The following is a 10,707-nucleotide window of genomic DNA, read 5'->3' on the forward strand; positions in this document are numbered from 1 at the left end:
CATCAAATGTTCTTCAACATCTGTATCAAAATATTCAATGGGTGGATACTGCCCTCAGTCGGTAGACGTTCAGGTTAACTGACAATGTGTAATATACGGTAGATGACGTAGGATTCAGTTTATGTTCAATTCGACTAGTCCCGCAGCAGAAAAAGAAAAGTTGCCTTCCCGATATGCATTATTCCAGTGTCCACAAACCAATGCTAAAAAATAAAGCAAATTATTGCTCTGACTACACGGTAGACGTCCGTATTGTTTGTTTGTTTGTTTACCCAGGTTGGTCTTATGTAGGCCTAGATAATAGATGTGCTCAAATATCTGACCTGGGAACTGTGATGCAGGACAGGAGACTGTTTGGAGAGCAGTGGTTTGCGAAACCCCGAAATAAGTAGTATTAAGGTTTGAGGTAATGGTTGCAATTATGATGAGATTTATCACAATAGCAATGCATCATGGGACAGTATAATGTTCTGATGTGGACTATAATTGAAGCCCGAATTAAAAGGAATAGTTTGAATCGTATGACGTCCTGTCAACCAGACTATAAATGCCGTACTTCGCAGCTCAGCAACCAATCACGCCGCGCCTTTACCCTGACGACAGACGCAAACTAGTCTTTTTTTAATTTGGTCTTCAATTATATCCATTGCCGGTGATTCTGATAAACATTGTGGCACAAGCATAAATCTGCACCAGCCCGCGCTCTGTCTAGCTGCACCGATCTCTCAAGTTAAGGTTTATTTTAGATTGAAATCCCATTTTTAGTTTATTCAGTTTCTTGAGACGGTATAGCAGACAACACTGCGAATAATATTACTGCAGAGTATTTGGAACTTCTTTTTGCAGTAAAACAGCATCATCGTGACTCGTCTTTACGTGGTACTTGTTGCCGTCGTGCTCTTCGCGTCGACAATTAACGCCAAACTTGATTCCGAGTCGCAAGAAGAAGAAAAGGAGCGAAATGAGGAATTACTGGAATCTAAAGTAAGTATTCTTTATAAATAGCGCCTTCCCAAGTCTGTATGCAGTCATTGAGTGGAGAGCGTACATAGTGCATATTGTAGGACTGATGGCGGAAAATAATGTCTTGTTCTACTTTGCACACCTAAACGCAAAAATGTAAAACGTTTAAACGTATTTTTTTTTGGTCATGCAATGTCGGTTTACAATGGTCATGAAATCATTAATCATTATATAAACTTATCATTCGAAAATGGTTTATCTTTTCAGTGCCAAATTTGGGCTTTAAATTCGAAGCAGAATGTATTTATATATTTATTTCTGCGCATTATGACACCGGAAGTATTAAATGTATGTACCCCCTACATTCATCTATGATAATGGTTAACTTTATTCCTTAAAACGGACGAAAAAAACCCTGAAAAAATGATACTATTTAAATAGGCCTAACCACTTTTTAGCAAGTTTTAAGCGTTAGTACTCTCTAAATTCCACAGAGTGACTCTTCGGGTCAATCGAAAAGATTGACATTTCAATGTACCAAGAGTGAAAATCACATATTTTCCTCCATACGAGTAAAATGTTCACTCTGCAAAGAGTGAAAAGATGTCAATCTTTTCGATTGACCCGGAGAGTCACTCCGAGGAGGATTGACTTTTTCACTCTTTAGAATTTAGAGAATATTGGTGATCCTATGTCTCGGTCCAATGCTTTGTGCTCCTCCATCACTAAACAAAATTGGCACCCCTCAGTCCAATGAGAGAATAAAATCCGAACTGTGATTTTATAATAATAAAAGGGTACTTCTTGAAAAGTACACTAGCATTAGCAGTGTGTACACGCCCACACATGTCACCTTTAAATATACCCACGCATACCCACCCCGGCATGGACAGACACACCCAACACCCATGAACTGACAAACATTCCGCGCATTAATTAACTTAATTTATAATATAATTAACATTTTATTTATGTGGGTTGTTTTCTCTTTATATGATTGGATCAAAATATATATGAGTTTCTACGACACTTTGAAGTTTACCTATAAAGCTTCCGAAGACACCATCCAATTCCTAGACGTGGTCATATATTAAGACAAACGCTTCAAATAGAAAGGTACCATGGACATGAAATGTCACAAAAAGAAATCTGAAACAGGACAATTCCTACATATATGAAATAGATAGATCCTCGTGCTACCCACAGCCAGTTTTCGATTAGGTTTTTACGAAAAGTTCCTAAAACACATCCCTATATCAAATCTCGCAGTTAACCTGAAAGTAGATTGTAACTTTGGTATCAGGATATGATTTAATGTACAAAACATGGATATTGTAAATGTGTAAGCAAACTTATTATTGTCATTTTGCTTTCAGAAATATGATTATAAGAAAAACGCACGTATTTACTCTGTATATCCTATACTTGTAATTTTAGGATCTTTATTATGCACTAATGAGGTATCGGATATATATATATATATATATAATCCAGTGAAAAGTATGCAATCACAAAGGTAGAGAGTGCTCGATGTCCGAAAACAGAGCTAATAATATTCCATAAGGGTTGAACTTGGCTAATACATTACACTACAGTTCTGTTTCGTATGACAGACATTAAAACTCTGCCACACTCATCAGGTGCATTTGTATGACTGGCAAAGGCCCTAGATGAGAGAAATGCTTGGTTGAAAAAAGTTGAAAAAAGTTTATATACACTATTGATCAAGTGTAAAAAATGTTCAAACACTTAGTTATTACACAACAAAAACTTCCTCCTGTGCCTACAGGCCGTGACAAATTCACTTCTACTGTTTGGAGTGCATATATATATAATCCATACACTAGTTTGGAGCACTTTGAAATGTGTATGTCTGTTCAAAGTTCAGTGACCCTAGGATGCTTTGCTTTAAACCAGCCAGTGAGCCAAGAATATGTGCCAAAAAAAAAAGAGGAAAGGAGAGAAGAGAAGAGAAAGAGGAAAAAGGAGAGAACAAGAAGAGAAAAGGGAGAAAAGGAGAAGGGAAAAGGTTAAATTGCACGTATTGTAGGCCCATGCTTAAATCGCAGTCGGTCTGTTTGAAAGCGGGTCCTCTGCCCAAAAGCATGTGAAAATTACGGCGGGCCCACCGATATGTAGGGCTCGTCACATTTTGTCATTAAAGTCAGCAGGCCTATTAAGACGGACTCCGTGCCGACTTCAATTCAACATCGATCCATGCATGCTTTAATTGCGAATCTCAAGTCTTAGGCCTATAAAGTCTCAGTGTAACATTTACAATTTTACAAATTGAGTTCGGGCCGTTTTTTGTTTTAAAAAGCAATGATATATAGTGTAAAAATGATGCACCAAATGGCTTCAATTGGACCTTCATTTTGAACAATTTCAAAAATTTCCAGACACACCCTGCGCATACAAATAATTCGTAGTGTCTGTATTTAACACCCACCACTTGATGTTTAAACCAATAATTCATACAATAACAGTGAAAAAGGGGCTTCAATTGGCCTGTCATTTTGCAAATTTGATATTTTTGGCTTTTTTCAAACTAAAATTGTACACAATAATAGTGCCAAAATGGTCCACCAAATGGCTTCAATTAGGTCTTAATTTTGCAAAAGTTTCTCACTTCGGAGGAGCACATCCCCTCAGACACCCCCTGTGTGCGCAACTTCATGTTTACATCTAAAGCAATATCGGGTAATTTATAAAGGTCAAAACTTGCCCACGAATGGCTTCAATTGGGCCGTCATTTCGCAAATTTTCGGCCTTTTCAAACTTTCAAATTTTACACAATAATAGTGCAAAAATAGTCCACCAAATGGCTTCAATTAGGTCTTCATTTTACAATTTTTTCTTTATACTCAGACACCCTCTGCGTGCGCAACTTTATGAGTACATAATTATAAAGCAATAATTCAGACAATAAAAGTCAAAACTTGTCCACAAATGCCTTCAATTGGGCTGTCTTTTCGCAAATGTTAGGCTTTTTCAAACTAAAATTTTACACAATAATATTGACAAAATGGCTTCAATTGGGTCTTCATTTTCCAAAAGTTTCTAACTTCTCAGGGGGCATACACCCCACAGACACCCTCCGGGGTCGCGCAAGCGCTCCGGGGTGGTTACTTACATTTGAATTCTAAAATTTGGCCCACCCTCTCTGGATCCGCCACTGCCACATCATGCATAATCTGAATGTAGAATGTACCTTTAGCATCAGGATATGATTTAACGTAAAAATATGTATATTATAAATGTGTAAGCAAACTTTATATTTTTATTTTGCTTTCAGAAATATGATTATAAGAAAAACGCACGTATTTACTCTGTATTTCCTATACTTACTGTACATTTTGTAATTTTAGGATCCTTATTATGCACTAATGGGGCATCGGATATATATATATATATATATATGTTTATGATTATGGATGCAGCTTGGTACATATATGTCAAAAATAGCAATATCTCAAAAATCACATTTTTGCCCCAAAATGAGCATTTTTAGGAAAAGTGCCACAAAACACCCTATGTCAAATCTCTCAGCTCCACATCATGCATCATATGAATGTATACTTGACTTGACTTAAAGCTTTCCTCCTATGACACAGGTAGGTCCTGGAGATAGCTGCCTTGCCACTCAATCAGCTCTCTTATTTGCCATCCGACCGGCTTCTACTGTGGCTTGGATTCCCACTGCACTGCAGTTTGCTTTGATGTTGTCCGTCCAGCGCATAGGGGGTTATTCTGTAGGTCGTTTCCCTGGGGTCCTTCCTTACGGAGTGCGGGGGCCGGGGTTTGTGTAGGGTGGGAACATTAAACTCCTAAAATAAGGCACTTTTTCTGAGATTCACTGCAACTCTAATATATAGGGGTTTTTTTTAGAGAGGATGCACATATGTGATGCGATCAAGCAAAATCAGTATGCGTTATGTTGCTTATGTTACGTTACGTTACGTTACGTTACGTTACGTTACGTTACGAGTGCTTCGAGGCGTAATTACGTGGACATGTCGAAAAACTAAATCGACTTGCTTAAGTTTTTTACTTTCTACTAATTCAAATGAGATCAGATAGGAATATTAATAAAATGAGAAATTATAGGTCCTTCCCAGCAAACACAAAAACGTTTTTAAAACGTTTTAAATAAGTTATATTTTGGGTTTTGGTTTAGTTAAAAACGTTTTAATAACATTAAAATGTCGGGTTATATAAAGGTCATGAAATCGTTTTAAAACGTTTTGTATGAAAACACACTACAACAATATTTTTAAATGTTTTCGAAATGTCATTGTAAACTATTTTTGCAAACATTTTTGGCCAAATATTTTGTCAACACTTAAATAACATTATGTTAAAATATTTGCACCCAGCAATCACAGAAATGTTCTTAAAATGTTTTTTTACAAAACGTTTTAATAACATTTAAATGTCAGGTTATATAAAGGTCGTGGAAACATTTTAAAAACGTTATTGTAAATATTTTGGGCAAACATTTTGTGCAAAATATTTTTTCAACCCAAAAATAACATTCTGTTTAGAATGATTTGTACCAAGTTTTCAAAAATGTTTTTGGAATGTTCTTAAAACGTTTTTATACCCTTTATATAACCCGATATTTAAATGTTTTCTGCAAAACATTTGTGTTTGCTGTCCATCAAATGTTATTTAATGTTATGAAAACGTTAAATACCATTAATGTACCCTTTATATAACCCGACATTTAAATGTTTTCTGACAACCTTTTATAACCTTTTGCGAATGATGTCGAAAACGTTTTATGTTTGCTGGGTTGCTAATATGATATGTGAATTACACGATCAAATTATATAAAATGTAGAGACGTGATATATGTGTGGCGTGCCATATAATAGACATAATGCTATCGAAATTATGTCAAAAGCATGCTGGGAGAAATTTGCCCTGGTTGAAATAATACTTATTCTATAGGGAAACGCTATTGGTTTTAATATAATTATCATAATGATTTGCTTTATTTTAAGGAATTACTGGATCTCCTTAAGGACAATGCAAATGAAGAACAAGTCAACAAGCGTACAGAAGAAATAATTGAATGGAACAGATCTGAATCTGAAGAAGTGGACATGAGCTCAGTTTGTAAGAAAAAAAGTTGTGACGTAGCCCGCCTCCCTTGTTAAATGAAGGCTCCTCCAGTTTGACGTAAATAGCTTTCTTGACTCCTCTCTAAAACCATCTGCTTTCGCGATCTAATATTTTGACATCCTTATTGTCAAACGAATGATTGGTGCTGTCTAAGTGCGAGTAAACTGTAGAATCTCCGCAACCAGTGCTAGCTCCCCATGGGGCTCCCAAATCATTTCTTGTCCAGGGATCCACACGTTTAAGTTAGGTCCATGGGGTCCTTTAAACATGAAATGTTCGGGGTGGGCTTGTTTTGGCAACATTCAAACATAATGAATAGCATCATGTAGTAACCAAAATGGCCGCTAATGACACCTAGGCCCGGGGGGGGGTTGGCTTGTTTTGGCAGCATTCAAACACAATGAAGAGCATCATGTATGAACCAAAATGGCCGCTAATGGCACCTATTATCTATGGTGAACGGGCTTTTGCTGTTGCCGCCTCAATACTGCGGAACGCCCTCCCGGAACAGATCCGCAAATCACCCAATCTTGCTCAATTTAAATCACAGCTAAAAGCCCACCTGTACAGAATTGCTTTCATTGTTTAACTTTTGTCATGTTTTTCCCACATTATTTATTTTGCAATGTAATGAGTACTCTTTGTTTGTTGCTTTTGTCAATTTGCTTGTTAGCGCATTGAGATGTTTTTTACGTTTATGCGCTTTATAAATATGTTATAATAATAATAATAATAATAATAATAAAAATTATCTAGACATATAGGATACATATTCTTGAATCGTGAAGTCATTCCACTCGCCCTTCTCATATGTGATGCGATCAAACAAAATTAGTCGGAACTCGGCAATACTGGTTTTGAGATATTGGTGTGTGTGTGTGTGTAGGGGTAGAAAATCGAAATTGCTTTTTTTTAATGGAAAAACATTCTTCTTTCACATTTTGACCACTTCCAACTGCGATAATTGTCAAAAACTGTGAAATTATTGCAAACGAAGCTCAGATTTAACGTATCGTTATGCCAAATTTCGTAGCCATATCTTAAACCAAAGTTATATCAGATGTGCTAAAAATGACTCAATTAAAGTACTCTAACTTTAAACTTGATTTTCTCTGTTTCTTTCTTTTTAATGTATTGGTGTTCAAATTGTTGTAATTTTGTAACCAAATGTCATATTATCATTGGGTTTTTCACTAATGTTGAGCTTTGGCTCGTTTTATCTTTTCTGTTTCGGGAGCTCTATTGTTCAGAAATGAAAACGTAAGGGATTGTGTGAATTGATCTGTTCCTTAAATTCATTGTTAACTTTGAAGTACCAATCAGCTTATTTCAATAGAGGTAGATACCTGTTGTTAATAAACAAGGATGGATAAGACGAGATTATAGGACACCCACTGTGTGTGGAAGGCCGGTGTATTTAGTGGTCTAGCGCCCCTTTCGCTTGAATGTCCTCTAATACCGATAGGCCTTTGATGTTGGTAAACTTTGGGCTTTCTTCATCTTTTTGTTGCTAATTTTACCCTGCTATGCAGTTGGAAAACTCAAAGCAGTTTGCCTATCATCAACATGGACAAATTTTAATAAACTGCTCTCCTCTCCTCTCCTCTCCTCTCCTCCCCTCCACCCCTCCACCCGATCATCTCCTCGTCTTATCATCCCCACTCTCTCATTTCCCCTTACTTCGCAATTTGCCATCTTTAACATGTTTAACCTGGTCATTAAATGAAAAATAATATACATTTAAAATAGATTTGAGTCAGGCAATTTTGCCCGAAGCAATGATCAGATTACCAATTCCAATGAAAGAAATCCAATTAGTTTCACTTCAACGCACTTCTTTGGTGTTGCATATTACCAAATTTCCCGTTTCATCTCTACATAATCATATGACCGATTTTTGCGCGATTGCGCGAACAAGTAAGCCCCCTATACCTAATTCTAACCCTGGGCCTCAAGGAAGAACAGATGATTAATTGTGTTTTCAACTGATTGAGTGTCCCAGGTTAAAGAAGAATTAAAACAAACAAACAAACAAATTCTTGGCAACACTGATTACTAGCGATTAATGTATATTAATGTATATTTCTACGCTGGGCTATTTCCACGAGCCACTCCCGCCTAGGCTGAAGTACCTATACACCCAACGCAAGTCAATTGAAGCCGTACATTTATCGCGAATTTACGACCGTAAAATTTAGACACTTCTTTTGTCTAGATTAGCATCAACCCTCTCATCTCACGTTTTTTCATGTCAGAAATTAACATAACTCCCGAAACCGAAACAGAACTTATCTTCGTTCAACATTTCTGTAGTCAACAAAAGACAAGAATAAAAGGATTGTTCACACGTACATGTACCATGCTAACACTTCAAAAAAACAATGAGATCCGAAACCGAAAAGTGAAACCGAAACCGAAACAGAAAAGGTGAAACGAGGGTTTGAATACACTAAAAATGAAAACTTATGAATCTCAAAATTGACTTGGGCCTACTTAAGACTGATTTTGCTTGATCGCATCAAATATTTCATTCAAGTTCCTTGACGTAATAAAACTAAGATTATAACATTTTCATATTCACTACAGACCCAGATTGCTGGAGGTGGAGCTGTTAGGCAACTGTGATGCAACATTGTCTTAGTTTGCGGCACTGATGGACTAACTTATTTATCGAAGGGTTTACTCCAGTACATCGGTTGCAATCTAGGGGACTCAACTTTACCAGTGGTTCAACAAAATGCATGCTCAAGATTTTAAATGTGGTTCATAACGGTGATAGGCGATACACAACTTTAACAGTTGTTCAACAAAATGCATGCTCAAGATTCTAATTGTGGCTGATTACGGTGATGGGCGATACACCTCTTAAATTAGAATAAAAATAGAAATATGCATTATAAAGCGCCACTTATCTAGAAATGAACCTAACCCAAAGCGCTGTAACCCAGCAAACACAAAACGTTTTCGACATGATTCGCAAAAGGTTATAAAAGGTTGTCAGAAAACGTTTAAATGTCGGGTTATATAAACGGTATATTCAGGTTATAAAACGTTTTCTTTACAATAAACAACATTTTTTTGATAATCTACTGCCCAGCAAACACAAAATGTTTTACAGAAAACGTTTAAATGTCGGGTTATATAAAGGGTATAAAAACGTTTTAATAACATTCCAAATTTGTTTTAAAAACTTGATCCAAAACATTCTAAACAGAATGTTATTTTGGGGTTGAAAAAATATTTGTTCGAAAAATGTTTTCCCAAAATTTTTGCAATAACGTTTTTGGAAAAAAAAACATTTAAAGAACATTTCTGTGTTTGTTTGGTGCAAATATTTTAACATAAGGTTATTAAAGTGTTGACAATATATTTATCAAAAATGTTTGCAAAAATAGTTTGCAATAACATTTTTAACACGTTTTAAAAATATTGTTGTAGTGTGTTTTCATACAAAACGTTTTAAAACGTTTTCATGACATTTATATAACCCGACATTTAAATATTATTAAAACATTTTGAAAGAACATTTTAAGAACATTTCTGTGTTTGCTGGGCGCAAATATTTTAACATAATGTTATTTAAGTGTTGACAAAATATTTGACAAAAATGTTTGCAAAAATAGTTTGGAAAAACATTTTGAAAACATTTTAAAAATATTATTGTAGTGTGTTTTCATACAAAACGTTTTAAAACGTTTTCATAACCTTTATATAACCCGACATTTTAATGTTATCAAAACGTTTTTACCTAAACCAAAAGCCAAAATATAACTTATTCAAAACGTTTTTAAAACGTTTTTGTGTTTGCTGGGAAAAAAAATATAATAGAATATAACATAGAAATAAACATTATATCCCAGCAAACACAAAACGTAAAAATGTCGAGTTATATAGAGGGTTTATAAAGGGTATAAAACTTTTAGTAACAACATTCAAAACATTTTTGAAACAATTGCTGCCAATAATTCTAACATAATATTAGATAAGTGTTGACAAAATGGTTTGCACAAATATCTTTCAGTAACATTCTAAACTAATTAAAGCTAATGTTATAGTGTTTTTTCATATAATTTTAAACGCTTTAAATGTTATTCAGACGTTTAACTAAAACCAGAACGCTTTCTTTTACCAAATCATTTTTGTGTTTGCTCCCAGTATACAACTAAATTAATTTGCACGTGCAATTAACACTAGATTATGATTATCCATAAAGGGTATCAAATATGCATTAAAGCAATATTGAAGAAAATGATTCTTGAGTCCTTTTTTAAAATGTCCGATGGATGTGGAGCGACGAAGAGTCGAAGATCAGAAGGTAACGACTTCCAAAGTTAAGGTGCAGCAGAGGAGAAAGTGTAGTCACCAACTGATGTTGTAACAGGAGGAACAGGAAGAAGTAGTTTTTCTGAGGATTTGAGATTACGACCCAGACTATAATGGAGTTGGAAGAAAATGTTAGGTAGGATGGTGCCATGTCATGAAAACTTTTGCAGGTTAGCAATTATGTTCTGTATATCCCCGGACGTATTTCATGCTTTTGCGGAAGTCAATGCGAATCCTTGAGAAAAATTGAAATATGATCGAATTTACGAGTTTTGGTGTGCGCACGTGCAGTAG

At 35.4% G+C, this 10,707-nt stretch overlaps 1 long non-coding RNA gene across 1 annotated transcript; it reads left to right on the forward strand.

The window, feature by feature from the left end:
* Positions 1 to 704: 704 nt before the first annotated feature.
* Positions 705 to 10,125, forward strand: LOC140145121 (uncharacterized). The gene is made up of 3 exons (XR_011857988.1): positions 705 to 984; positions 5,970 to 6,084; positions 8,677 to 10,125. It is a non-coding gene; the product is annotated as an uncharacterized lncRNA (long non-coding RNA).
* The last annotated feature ends 582 nt before the right edge of the window (positions 10,126 to 10,707 follow it).

Source organism: Amphiura filiformis, unplaced genomic scaffold, assembly GCF_039555335.1.
Source record: "Amphiura filiformis unplaced genomic scaffold, Afil_fr2py scaffold_142, whole genome shotgun sequence".
NCBI lineage: Eukaryota > Metazoa > Echinodermata > Ophiuroidea > Amphilepidida > Amphiuridae > Amphiura > Amphiura filiformis.